The sequence below is a fragment of the Sus scrofa genome, chromosome 9, assembly GCF_054392235.1.
Source record: "Sus scrofa isolate SSC_HxYL_T2T_F1_AM1 chromosome 9, Sscrofa_HxYL_maternal_Yorkshire_Landrace_v2.0, whole genome shotgun sequence".
NCBI lineage: Eukaryota > Metazoa > Chordata > Mammalia > Artiodactyla > Suidae > Sus > Sus scrofa.
The window spans coordinates 73,252,442-73,266,733 of record NC_139391.1 but is presented as its reverse complement, the minus strand read 5'-3'; the positions used below and the strand labels follow the sequence as shown (position 1 = coordinate 73,266,733).

The 14,292-nt window shown below is 39.2% G+C and overlaps 1 protein-coding gene across 1 annotated transcript in view; it reads right to left on the bottom strand.

Annotated features, from left to right (window-relative positions):
• LOC146399980 (uncharacterized) overlaps positions 1 to 14,292 on the bottom strand; it is a 114,255-nt gene that overhangs the window by 36,921 nt on the left and 63,042 nt on the right. The window lies entirely within an intron of this gene.

Below are 14,292 nucleotides of genomic sequence, written 5' to 3'. Positions count from 1 at the left end.
ATACAATGTTTCATCCCTTGGCTCTATGGTTTGGAACCTAAATTCCTAGCTGAAAGAAGTTCAGTTTGAGCTTAATATAAAAATATGAATAATAATACATAATATAAAGTTAATAATATAAATATATAATATAATACAAATAACAATATATAACTAATAACATAGAATACAAAGTTTCAGCTTGAGCTTAATATAAATAAAGAAGGTTTGCTGTGAACCTAAATTTAAAGAATCTGGGTTAAGGACCTCTGGCTCTCCCTTTTATAAATCGTACAAATAGGAGTTCCCATCATGGTGCAGCGGAAACAAATTGAACTAGGAACCATGAGGTTTCGGTTTCGATCCCTGGCCTTGCTCAGTGGGTTAAGGATCTAGTGTTGCCGTGAGCTGGGGTATAGGTCGCAGATGCGGCTTGGATCCTGTGTTTCGGTAACTGTGGTATGAGCTGACAGCTGTAGCTCTGATTGAACCCCTAGCCTTAGAACCTCCATAGGCCACGGGTGTGGCCCTAAAAAGCAAATATATATTATACATATATGTATATATATGCAGTACAATACAATTGGCGTTTATCAACTGTGATTATTAACTAAGTTAACGTTAAGTTTTTACCTCCCAGAACTACAAAGGCTTCACTAAGTTATCACAGCACAGAAAGAGAACTGCGAAGACTGCTGGCATGCCTGGGAAAGATTAAAATACATTCATGGATGTGGAGAATCTCTGATACACTCTGAGAAGCAAGGTCCCTGAAAACTCATACTGGGCACGTCACAGTCATATGTATCTAAGATCACTCCTCCCTGCAATATTTTGATTAAGATTCCACCAGAAGAAAGACCTATTTTCACAAAAATTAAAGTAAAATCTAAGGTACAGTTCATTAAAAAAATAATAAAAATATGACCATTAGAATTTTTTTAATAAGAGCAAATGTAAAACACACATGAAATACTAAAAAAAGCAAAATCCCAGAAGTACAAATTTCCTTTTCTTTAGTTGGTGCGGTGATTGTGATAGTATTGGGTTGTTTTTTGCATAGTTTGAGAAAAATAGCCCCTAAGCCAGGTCCTATAGTCAAAGAAGGTGCTTGATGATATATGAGACAGGAAAGAACCACAAAGGAAGAAATAATCAGTAATAAATGAAGATCTTCCTGTCACTATCCAAGCCTGCATTTATTATTTGCCCACTTACAACCAAGTGCATTCATGCTCTAGAGCTGCCATAACAAATTACCACAAATCGAGTGCCTTAAAACAATGGAAATGCATTCCTTCACAGGTGTGGAGGCCAGAACAATTATCAGGGTGTGAGCAGGGTTATCTAGAGGCTCCGAGAGAAAACTCTGCCCTGAGCCTCTCACTTCCGTGGCTGCCAGCCACCTGTGGCCTTCCTTGGCTTGGGACCCCATAACTGTCCTGTCTGCTGCTGTCTTCATCTGGGCTTCTCTGTGTCTCAAACCTCTCTCTCCTTTTTCCTACAAGGACACCAGTTATTGGATGTACCACCCACCTACATCCAGGATGACCTCATCTCAAAATCCCTAACTAACTACATCCACAAAGACCCTATTTCCAAATAATTCACAGGTACTGAGGGCAAGGACTGAAATTTACACTTCCCCAGGGGAGAGGGACACACTTCAATCAGGGGCACAGAAGAATCCCGAAATTCCACATATTCCAGATAGAGAGGGTTAGAGGAAATATAAAAAACAAAACAGAAAGCATTTTTTCCTTACAGAAACAATAGTGAGGGGCTCAGTGGAAAAGAATCTGACCAGCATCCATGAGGACACAGGTTCAATCCCTGGCCTCACTCTATAGGTTAAGGATACTGTGTTGCTGTGAGTTGTGGTGTAGGTTGCAGACACAGCTTGGTTCTGGCGTTGTTGTGGCTGTGGTGTAGGCCAGTGGCTATAGCTCCAATTTGACCCCTAGCCTGGGGACTTCCATATGCTGTGGGTGCATCCCTAAAAAGACAAAAAAAAATAATAATAATAGTGAATACATCTATGTTTTCAAAAACTGCACATCATAAATTCCTGGCACTGCAGATCTGTGCAGTAAACACAGAGGGTGTATGTATCTATCTATAGAACTGAAATAGAGTTGGTGCAGACCATGTAGTTTAGACAGAAAGGGTAAGATATTTTAGGGACTTCACTCTGAGAAATTATAGACACAAACCAGGAACTCCTGGCAATCATCTCTGAAATGAGCTGTGCCCGGGCTGGCCTTGGAGTGTGTAGGCCAGTGTAGGATGTAAAACCGGGATGAAGAGACATGTTCCCTTAGTCACTGTTGCTTAAGAATATTCCCAGTTCTTTAGTGAAACAGGCTAAGTCTTACCCAACCCATGTTGGAGCTATGACTGCATTGTTCAAGATATGCTGTCTAGATTGTCCTTCAATCACTTCTTTTTGAGTTTTTTAAAAAAAACTCATAGTTTATCTAGTGGTATGTAGTCAACATTATTAGTGTTTTTATGTTTACGCAAAATTAGTAGGGAAAAAGACTCCACATAGTACAAAGAAAAGTGGTACCTGAACTAGGTAGACCAACTAATACTTGCAGTCATAGTGTTGCCTGATGTCCAAATACAAATACTCTTCCAACACTCTTTATATTTCCTAAGATTTGGGAAGTGGTTGCCAAGGTCTGGTGATGTGGCCTTTAGCCACATACTTAACTTCATCAATTTTCATCTACAAAGCTATTTTCATCTAAAAATTAGAAGTATGCATGTAAAGGTATAAACATTTTATTCATTTGTTCACTTTACTCAATGATATTGTATAGTTCTTTGTAGATGCACAGTCCTTCTCAAACTAACTAAGTAGATTAATCCTATCTTCCTAGAAAGAACAATGTTTCATTCTTCTTTGATATCTGCCGTAATACGGAGCCCATTCCTGGTGTAAGTGAATTGCTGATCATGATCAGTGGGGTACAAGATTTCCTAATACTTTATACCAATGGTTGTTCCTTCTTATGGAAATGGCCACCTACATATGTGATGATCTGAAGGGACTCATATTAGATAAACACTCCTCACTTCTTCACACTGAAGCAACAACGAAACCTGAGTTTGAGCAGCCCCCCATTTTACCTGTGCACTCTTTGCCTCAGTTTCCTCATTTGTAAAGTGGAGGTAATTGTTGTACCTGGTTCTGAGGCTTGTTCTGAAGTTTAAATAAGGTCATATTTGGCAAATGTCCAGAAGAGTGTCTGCCACATAGAAATTGCTAGATAAGCATTTTCACTAGCAGTAATGTTTACATTATTGTTATCCACTAGCCTTCCAGAAATGCATTTGCTTGAAGGAATAAATACAATAATACATATTTTGCTGAGTGTTGCTGAAGAACAATGCCTTCCAAGTTATTGCAATGACTGCCTATAAGTAGTCCATCAATCAATCCATTGGTCAGTATTTATTAAGCATCTGTGTATGCTGTGCCAGGCACTGTGCTCCTGCAACAGAGTAATACAGTAATGAAGTAGAGGCACTTCCTGCCCTCAGTAAGTTTACATTCCAATGGAAAAAGAAATGCATAAGCACATCGATTAAAAAACAAGATAATAGATACAACAAAGAAAATAAAAATTGTGTCATGTGACATATAGCGCTTGCCTGAAAGATGGTGGATGAGAAAGTTAATCTGAGCTAAGAAGGTCACCCAGGGTTAAGAAGTTGAGCTGAGAGCAGAATAATGAAACCATCTTTTGTAGATCTGAGAAAAGACCTTTCCAAGAAGAAGTGACAGCAATTACGGCATGCATGCCTGCCAAGAGAGGAACAAATGCCCAAGGCTTGTGTGTCATTACTTGAATGCTCTCAGATATGACCCAGTGGAGAGAGAGAAACTGAGGACTGAGAAAAAGAAGAGGATGCTTAGAGGAGTGAAGCCCTTATCAAGGTAGCATGGGTGGATCCAGAGTATATCTGGAGGAAATGGCCTTAGATACAGGCAAAGAAATGTGGCAGAGTATGTGAGGCTGAATGTGATGGGTTCTTAGAATTAGTGGTTAAAAAAAAAAAAGAGAGAGTGGTGAGGTCATAACATGTGAGTGTGAGTGGGGAGGGAAGGAGAGGCTTAAGGAGTCACTTCAGAGAGTTAGAAATTGAATATACTTGGCAGATACAGAAGGTTGGCCCTCAGGTTAGTGTGCCTTGGCCATTTGTACTCATGGTTTCAAAATGACTCTAGCAGGCATGATGGTTGGATTTTCTCCAGCAACATTTACATGCTTGAGTGGAAGGGCTCAGGGGGCAGTTAGCTGGGTGAAACCAGCACTGGTATTTGCCAGGCAAGGAAAGTAGACAAAGAGATGGTCAAGGGAGCCGAGAAATATTTGCAAGACAGGGATCATAGTAGTCCATGAAATCTCAGCTGGTAAGAAGGTTAAATGAAAAGAGGGGGGAAGCAAGAGCACAGATGAATATAAAAATAAATGACAAGGGCAGGGGAGTGGAGGCAATGAGGAAGTTCGAAACTCCCAGGAATAATGATGAATAGGGTAAGCGAGCGGACAGACACGAAGTGATGATCAGAAAATGAGATGTCAGAAATGAAAGTCTGGAGTTCATTAGTCATGAAAAGGTGGGCGTGGTGACCACATGCGTGGCGTCTCAGATGAGAGGATGGATCCAGATCAAAAACTGATCTTGGAGTTCCTGTCACAGCTCAGCAGAAAACGAATCTGACTAGCATCCATGAGGACACAGATTCGATCCTTGGCCTTGCTCAGTGGGTTAAGGATCTGGCATTGCCGTGAGCTGTGGTGTAGGTCTCAAATGCGGCTTGGATCCTGCGTTGCTGTGGCTCTGGCTTAGGCCCACAGCTACAGCTCCGATTCAGCCCCTAGCCTGGGAACCTCCATATGCTGTAGGTGCAGCCCTAAAAAGACAAAAACAAACAAACAAACAAAAAAAAACTGATCTTAACTTTTTTATTTGAGTCATTTTGGATAGAAATGCTATTAAGATGTTCTCCTGTGGCACAGTGGGTTAAGGATGTGGCATTGTCACTGCAGTAGCTTGGGTTACTTCTCTGGCACAGGTTCAGTCTCTGGCCTGGGAAATTCCACACGCAACTGGACACAGCCAATTTTCTTTAACACTATTAAAATGGTTTTTACACTATCCTTGTATTATTGGAGAACACCAAACACATTTTTATGGTCATGATAGGGTTATCAACATAAAGATTAGTTATATTATGACTTATATGGTAATTCCTTCAGTACTGGCCTGATTGTACAATAAATGATTCCTGACACTGACCCTGTATTTGGAGTCAGCTGTTTAGAGGTTTATTTAGAGTTTTCCTATCTCTTTCTTTGTTCTTTTCAGACATAGTAGCCTGAAAACTGGACTTTTTTAGAATTAATTAAAACATCCTTGAGTGAGGATCTTAAAGACATGCTTGCAATTCAAGTCCATGAACTTGACTGAGTTAGATTGGTTTTTCTCAGGTGTCCTTCACTTGTTTTCCCTCCCTTGGGTCAAATGAGGCTTTATTCTTTAAAGAGGAGGAGTAGGCCCAGGATCAATAGATGTCAACGCTCACTAAAAATAGTAATAATAATAATAATCTTTTATTTATAACAAGTGGATTTTGAGGAGATTTGACAAACGTCTCTCGATTTCTCAAGTGCAATTAAAACATTTGGTATGATATCACTTATACATAGAATCTTTAAAAATAATACAAATGAACTTATTTACAAAACAGAAACAGACTCACAGACACAGAAAACAAACCTCTCGTTGCCAAAAGAGAGAGGGCTAAACTAGGAGTTTGGGATTAAAATATATATACTACTGTATATAAAATAGACCACCAGCAGGGACCTACTGTATAGCACCAGAAACTATGCTTAAAATCTTGTATAACCCATAATGGAAAAGGCTGTTAAAAAAAAACTTAATCATCTTACTGTATACCTGAAACTAACATACCCTTGTAAATCAACTATATTCAATAAAAAATTTTTAAAAACACTTCTTTTGCTTATGAAGATCTTTTTGGGGAATAGCTATTAATTATGAATAGCCCTGGATTTAAGTTCAATGTTAAAATAGTTTTGATCTAGAGTTTTATGGCATTCACATTTGAATGACATAAAAATTTATAGCCTACCTTGCCACTGCCTCTAAAGCTTTTTTTTTCTCTTGTGGCTTTTTCCATGTATAATATCCATCACTGCTTCATAAAACACAAGAAAACACAAATTAAGAATACTTCCCAATAGCCACTAGCCCAATCAAATTAGATATCTAAGGGGGAAGAGTAATGAAAGCTATTTATTTTATTTTTCTACACTTCCTTTTTTTAATGATAAAAAATCTTTTACTTGAGAGCACATGTCCACATCTTTCTTCTGCAACTATTACGTTAAAAACACAGATGACATTTCTGAGGAATTAAAACCTTTTCAGTGGCTTCTGTGCATTTCCATAATGTGAAGAGGGAGGTCTCTGTGCCCTGTCATATCATGAATCCTGGACATCCTTCCACAGCCTGTTTACAACTGCTAACTCCTGGGACTTAGCAAGCAATATCTCACTACAGAGACACTCTCCAAAAAAAAAAGGCCCAAGAACTCTATTGTATTTTCACAAAATGCTATTGCAGATGTAGGAGATTTGGAGCTGGGAAAGAAGTAATTAAATGGAAAGATTATAGATGAAAAAGGAGTCTGAAAAAAAGCAGAACCCTGGGGATAACAAGAGATAAACAAGCTGGAGGCATTTGGCCTTTTCTGAACAACTTGAGCACAAAAGTGTTTGACAATTGGCAGAGGCAGTTACCAGCATATTCCTATATAGCTGATAAAGCACAGGTTTAATACCACCAATATGTTTTTGACATGAATGATTTCAAAGACCTTAAATATATACATACCTCCTCTATGGGTTTCTATCAGTCCATCATTTTCCCTTCAAACCATTTACTCATTCATTCATCAATACTGTTGAAATATTCCAAATAATATTTGAAAAAACAGTATGGTTTGTTTTTTTTTAAGAAAAGTTATAACTGCTTACAATAATCCTTTGAGTTTGTCTTACTAGAATGAAACATGAGTTTTAGGAGAGCTGTTGACTTATTGTGGGGGTTGTAGAAGAAGCAATAATCATAACATTTTCAAAAAAGTATAACAATTTGGTGAAGAGTGTACATCAATTAATGTTGTGCTAAGTTTTTTCAGTTTTAAAATGACTTTTTAATGGCAAAGGAATAGGTTTAAACATAGGAAATAAAACCTGAGCCAGTTCATTATGCCCTTATTGAGATTCCAATTATGTGCCAGTCAACTTCTAGGTGTTACATACCCAGCAGGGCACATATTTCACAAGAACTCTTTGTCCTCATGGCTCTCACATTCCAGTCGAAAGACAAACAATAAATATATTGGATAATTAAATTAATGAGTGCTACAGAAATAAAGAAAAAGGGAGCGAGAGAAGGGAGATTGGAAAGTATGTGTGTAATTTTAAATAGAACTGCCTTGACTGCTATTCCAAATGATCTCTGAGCTACATTAAGTGAAAAAAGCAAGATATATATCCTTCAACAGATGAATGGATTAAGAAGATGTGGTACATTTATACAATGGAATACTACTCACCCATAAAAAGGACAAAATCATGCCATTTGCAGCAGCATGGATGGAACTAGAGATTCTTATACTGAGTGAAGTAAGGCAGAAAGAGAAAGATAAATACTATATGATAGGACTTATATGTGGCATATAAAATAGGGCACAGATGATCCTATCTACAAAACAGAAGTAGAACATGGCCAAGGAGAGAAGACTTGTGGTTGTCAGGAAGAAGAGGGGAGGGAGTGAGATGGACAGGGAGTTTGGGCTTGGTGGATACAAACTGTCATATTTGGAATGGATGGGCATTGGGGTACTACTGTACAACACAGGGAACCGTTTGCAATTGGGTCACTTGGCTATACAACAAAAATTGAAGAAACATTATAAATCAACTATTCTTAATAAAAATAAATAAAATTAAAAAAAATTTTAAACAGCAAGATAGAGAAGAATGTGAATAGTAGGCCTCCACTTGTATTTTTTAAGAATAAGTATGTGTGTTTTATGTGCAGTCTGCCTGTGAAAGGAGCTCAATAAATCAACATGGTTGACTCTGGGCAAAAAAACTCATTGTCTGGGGAAAAATGCTTTTTCATGTCCCCCTCTGTATCTTGAATTTTGCACCTGTGCATCATTTTATCAAATATTTTAATTCTTTCAAATGAATTTTGATAAACCCAGAGCAATGTAATCAATTGTTTGGCAAATAATCTGCAACTAAAAAATAAATCGCCTAGGTTTGGTGTTTCCCTACCAACGTGAGAGAGAAAGTTTTAGCGTTATCTCTAAGGCAATCCTAAGAAAAGTAACTCTAAGAAGTCATTGATCTTTATTTTTTTTTTAATTTTTTTTTTTAGAAGTCATCGATCTTTAGAAAGAGTCAAAAATATGCAAAAATAAAAATCTGCCTAATATTTTCATTCTTCGTGTCCTTTACTTTCCTCCTATGGCCTACTTTGTATCCACTCCTTGCTGATTCTGTTTGACAGTGAACAGGACCATGGATGAAGATAAACGCACTCTACCTTTCTTTTTCTTCACTTTAGCAACTAACCTTCCTTTACTGGCATCAGACACAGATTGGCTAAACTGGAATTGCCTTTACCAATAATACCTGCACTGCTAACAGTAACAGTCACCCACTATTGAATCATAGCTCTCCTGATAGTCAGTGTGTCTTCCAGGAGGCTGGGACAAAGCTGAGATGGCTTATCTTCAGTTTTTGAACTACCAAAAGAATATCTCTGTTGATAACAGAGGCATTTATCAAAACTCGAAAGTTTTTTGTTGTTGTTTTTTTTTTTTTTTTTGTCTTTTTGCTATTTCTTGGGCTGCTCCCATAGCATACGGAGGTTCCCAGGCTAGAGGTCTAATCAGAGCTGTAGCTGCCAGCCTACACCACAGCCACAGCAACTCGGGATCCGAGCCGCATCTGTGACTTACACCACAGCTCACAGCAACGCCGGATCATTAACCCACTGAGCAAGGGCAGGGACCGAACCCACAACCTCATGGTTCCTATTTGGATTCGTTAACCACTGTGCCACGACGGGAACTCCGAAAGTTTCTTAACTCAAACGTTTCTCCATCTCTTCAAACTCATTTGCAGGTCTCCTTCCTTGATAACATCATAGCTAAGTGACCTTCTCTGAGGTGAGCAGGTGTGGCTTGGGCTATGTCCAGATTTCTTGTGGGGATGATTAGTCCATAGTCCTGCCAGGGGCCTGGGGAGTTTCCAAAATTAACACAGACTTTGTGACCCAAAGAATCAGACCCAGATAAAGAGGACTGGGCTTTCTCATTCATTTTCAATTCCCAGAAGTAGCTGCCCCCACCTCTAGTCAGAGACTTTTAAAAATATTACTCTTCACTCATCTCACACACTCAACTCTTCCATTTTTACCTTCTCTTGAATTTCTTATGAAAGGCAGTTTCTTTAGGCCATGATTTATTTATTTTTTTTAATTTTCCCACTGTACAGCAAGGGGATCAAGTTATCCTTACATGTATACATTACAATTACATTTTTCCCCACCCTTTGTTCTGTTGCAACATGAGTATCTAGACAAAGTTCTCAATGCTATTCAGCAGGATCTCCTTATAAATCTATTCTAAGTTGTGTCTGATAAGCCCAAGCTCCTGATCCCTCCCACTCCCTCCCCCTCCCATCAGGCAGCCACAAGTCTTTTCTCCAAGTCCATGATTTTCTTTTCTGAGGAGATGTTCATTTGTGCTGGATATTAGATTCCAGTTATAAGTGATATTATATGGTATTTGTCTTTGTCTTTCTGGCTCATTTCACTCAGTATGAGAGTCTCTAGTTCCATCCATGTTGCTGCAAATGGCATTATGTCATTCTTTTTTATGGCTGAGTAGTATTCCATTGTGTATATATACCACATCTTCCGAATCCAATCATCTGTTGATGGACATTTGGGTTGTTTCCATGTCCTGGCTATTGTGAATAGTGCTGCAATGAACATGCAGGTGCATGTGTCTCTTTTAATTCGAGCTTTGTCCAGATAGATGCCCAAGAGTGGGATTGTGGGGTCATATGGAAGTTCTATGTATAGATTTCTAAGGTATCTCCAAACTGTTCTCCGTAGTGGCTCTACCAGTTTACATTCCCACCAACAGTGCAGGAGGGTTCCCTTTTCTCCACAGCCCCTCCAGCACTTGTTATTTGTGGCCATTCTGACTGGTGTGAGGTGGTATCTCATGGTAGTTTTGATTTGCATTTCTCTTATAATCAGCGATGTTGAGCATTTTTTCATGTGTTTGTTGGCCATCTGTATATCTTCTTTGGAGAAATGTCTATTCAGGTCTTTTGCCCATTTTTCCATTGATTGATTGGCTTTTTTGCTGTTGGGTTGTATAAGTTGTTTATATATTCTAGAGATTAAGCCCTTGTCAGTTGCATCATTTGAAACTATTTTCTCCCATTCTGTAAGTTGTCTTTTTGTTTTCTTTTTGGTTTCCTTTGCTGTGCAAAAGCTTTTCAGTTTGATGAGGTCCCATGGGTTTATTTTTGCTCTAATTTCTATTGCTTTGGGAGACTGACCTGAGAAAATATTCATGATGTTGATGTCAGAGAGTGTTTTGCCTGTGTTTTCTTCTAGGAGTTTGATGGTGTCCTGTCATATATTTAAGTCTTTCAGCCATTTGGAGTTGATTTTTGTGCATGGTGTGAGGGTGTGTTCTAGTTTCATTGCTTTGCATGCAGCTGTCCAGGTTTCCCAGCAATGCTTGCTGAATAGACTTTCTTTTTCCCATGTTATGTTCTTGCCTCCCTTGTCAAAGATTAATTGACCATAGGTGTCAGGGTTAATTTCCGGGTTCTCTATTCTGTTCCATTGGTCTGTCTGTCTGTTTTGATACCAGTACTGCACGATTTATTTTTAAATTATTTACTGTCATGCCTGACATCACCTCCTAGCCCAGGCTCCAGTACTGTCAGTGTCTAGCATATTTTCCCATCAGGACTTTTTTTGGGTACAGGTGGGTGGCAAAAGGTTGTTTGGTTTTGCTTCCTGCTCTGCGTTGTCAAGAATCCTAGAAATAAGTTAAAACCAGTCCATGGCCTGGGTTTCTTTACTGTACCCTTTATAATTTTATAGTTCAGGAGGATGGAGTGGGCGGTTCGGCTAGCCCATTAGGAAAGAAGTAGAAAAAGAAGTTTGTTGGGGCAAGAAATGAAATTTCCATGTCTACCAGGAAGTAGCTGAGAAAATCCAGCCTAAGGGATTGATAGTTCACCCACATCACCAACTCGCTCCAAGAAAACTCAGTGTTTTGTTTTGTTTTGTTTTTCCAAACAGAAAATATCCTTTCAATAATGAAGGCACCTTAAGTAGGAGTATGATTGGAGAAGCAAGACTGACCAAGCGCCCTTGCCATCTAATCCTACTTTATCGAGCAGGACTATACAAATAACAGATACCGATGAGCTGACTCTGGTAACTGAAAAGGCCAGGGTACAGAGCTCTCTTCGGGTACGGAGTTACAACAATTTCAGAAATCTGTTTCTTCCCATTTCCTCACTCTTCTTTCCTCCCAAGCGGCTTCTTTCTGGGCTCACTCTCTCCACGGCGGGCGACTCTGCTTTACCTTCCAGCAGTCCAACAACCCTTCAGAACCAGTGTGCTTCTTTCTGCACTGATACTGGAAAGATTACTATTGGCCCATCTTGGGTCACATGTCATCAGGGAGCCAATCAGTGAGGACAAGGCTGTGTGCTTTGATTGACTATTCCTGAAACCACAGCAGCGCTGCCCATTTCACTTGGACCACAAGGATTATGCAAGGGTGTTTCTCAAATTAAAACAGAGCTGTGGTTAGCAGAAAGGAAATGGATTCTGCCAGGCTTGGATAAGAAGAGGTCAGTGAAGCACTGAGTGGGCAAACTTTTAAAAGACATTCATTTTCTGATTCACGAAAGATTGGTTTTGAGAGTGAGCCTCTCCTCAAATTTTGGGCTCTAACCTCTTCACTTAGCTCACCGTCGTCCTGGCTCTGGATGCTGGTCAAACAAATGAACAAAATACTCACACCTGTGTTCAAAAAGATCTCCAGAGTGCTTGAAACCCCCACCATTAGAAACTCATGTCTTTGGGTTAAGCAGAGGTAGCTCTATGGGTTCTTCAATTTATTTCCAAAATAGCTAGAGGGTAAATCTTTAGGTCGATAAACATTTCCCCAGTATGTGCTAGTTATAGCCTATCAAGTCACCTCCAGGACCAGCACATGTTAAAAACCCCATCCCATAAAAAGTATGATGCACTAAAAGGAGAGATTTTGGGAAAGAGAGAGGAGGGGGCGAGATCTGAGACGGAAGAGGTCCCCTGAAGAGGAGGAAAATGGCAGAGAAAAGGAGAGACAAGATGTAAAAGGAGAGGCAAGATTGTATTCAGTCACTCAATACTTAATGAACACTGGCTCTAGACCTACTTCAGTTTTCATAAGTTCTGCCATGTGGAGAAATGGAGATAGCAGGCTGGCAACAGGGGAAGTCGCAGGAAAGACTCAGGGCACAGACCATGTGGAAGCCTCTGAACATGAACTCTTTGATGTTGCACACCATCTGGGAAGGCTTATCTGGAGTTCCGATGATAAGGCTACAGGGAGAGGATGACTCTTGCCAAGGACAAATCCTTGGGTATTCCAGTGGCTGCATCTTTGAGAGCTTAATTTCCCCCTACAGCAAAGGTTTAAGGAAAGACTGGGATAGTTACAAAGTGTGTGTCCCTCCTAGGACCAAAGAAAAAAATCAATTCTTAAACCATAAGATAAATAAGTCAAGTATCTCTTAAGTTAGGTATTAATAAAGACAATTTTTTCTATCTTTTATATTCCAGTGATTTTAATTTTCCCTTTCTGGGATTCTAGTTGCCTTTGGCAAAGAAGAGAGCTTACATAACTGAAACATATCTGCCTCTAATAAAAATCAGATTTAAAAATTTTTTGTTCATCTAATAATAAGTGTATAAAGCAATGATTCTGTTATTAGTTGGAGGCTGCATTTGGAATATGACTTTCCATTATATCAACTCATAATGGATCCAAACACTACCCAGAAACCAGAGTGACCCAGTCCAAAGATCCCAGATGTCTGCTTCTGTGGGCAAATATGTCACTATGGTATGAATGGTGGATGCCAGCAACTTTGCAATCTTATAACTCACTTTCTGTTTATGGATCAACCTTCTGCAAAAAATGGCTTCCATAGAATGTGGCTACTGGGAGAGCTGGTGGCCAGAATGTCCAGTGCCCTCAGCAACCCTATTGCATGGAAACTCTTTGCTTTATATTCTATACAACTGATAAATGAGCATTCTAGTTGTAAGCACCAGGTTCAATGTGCTAAGAATGGAGTTTCTGTGCCCATAAGGCTCAAGGTCAGATGCTAGACCAGGAGCAAGTCACCAGAACTGTGCTGACCAACCATGAGACCTCTTAGAGACACCCCAGGAGAACTTCTTTCCTTATTACACCCCCTTCTCTCACCCCATTAGTCTTCAAACTAGAAAAATTAGATGCTATGAAAGCAGTAAACAGTTTTTATGTTCTTTGCCCAAAGAATACCACCAGATGAACTTTTTGCAAAATATAATAATTGGCAGTAACAAATGAACCTGTCTACAAAGCAGAAACAGACTCATAGATATAGAGAACAGACTTATGGTCGCCAAGGGGGAGGGAGAGGGAGTGGGATGGATGGGGAGTTTGCAGTTAGTAGATGCAAACTATTAGGATGGATAAGCAATGGAGTCCTACTGTATAGCACAGGGACTTATTTCCAATCTCTTGGGACAGACCATGATGGAAGATAATATACGGGTATATATACATATATACATATATATGTATATATGATTGGATTACTTTGCTGTATAGCAGAAATTTGCATAGCACAGTAAATCAACTGTAATTTAAAAAATTCAAAAAATGGCAGATTTATTCATGGGTGCAATCAATAGCAAGTGTATATTATATGCTAACTACTGTGCTAGGTGTGGTGGAGAATTTCAGGCTGAAAAGGACAGGACTGGAGCTTGCAGACCAAGAAAGGAAATATACAATAACTGTCTCAAGAAGGAAATTATCCTAACTTCTGTACTAGAATAAACTATACTGTCTGGAGAAAGAAAAGATGAATTGCAACAAGTGGCTCAGA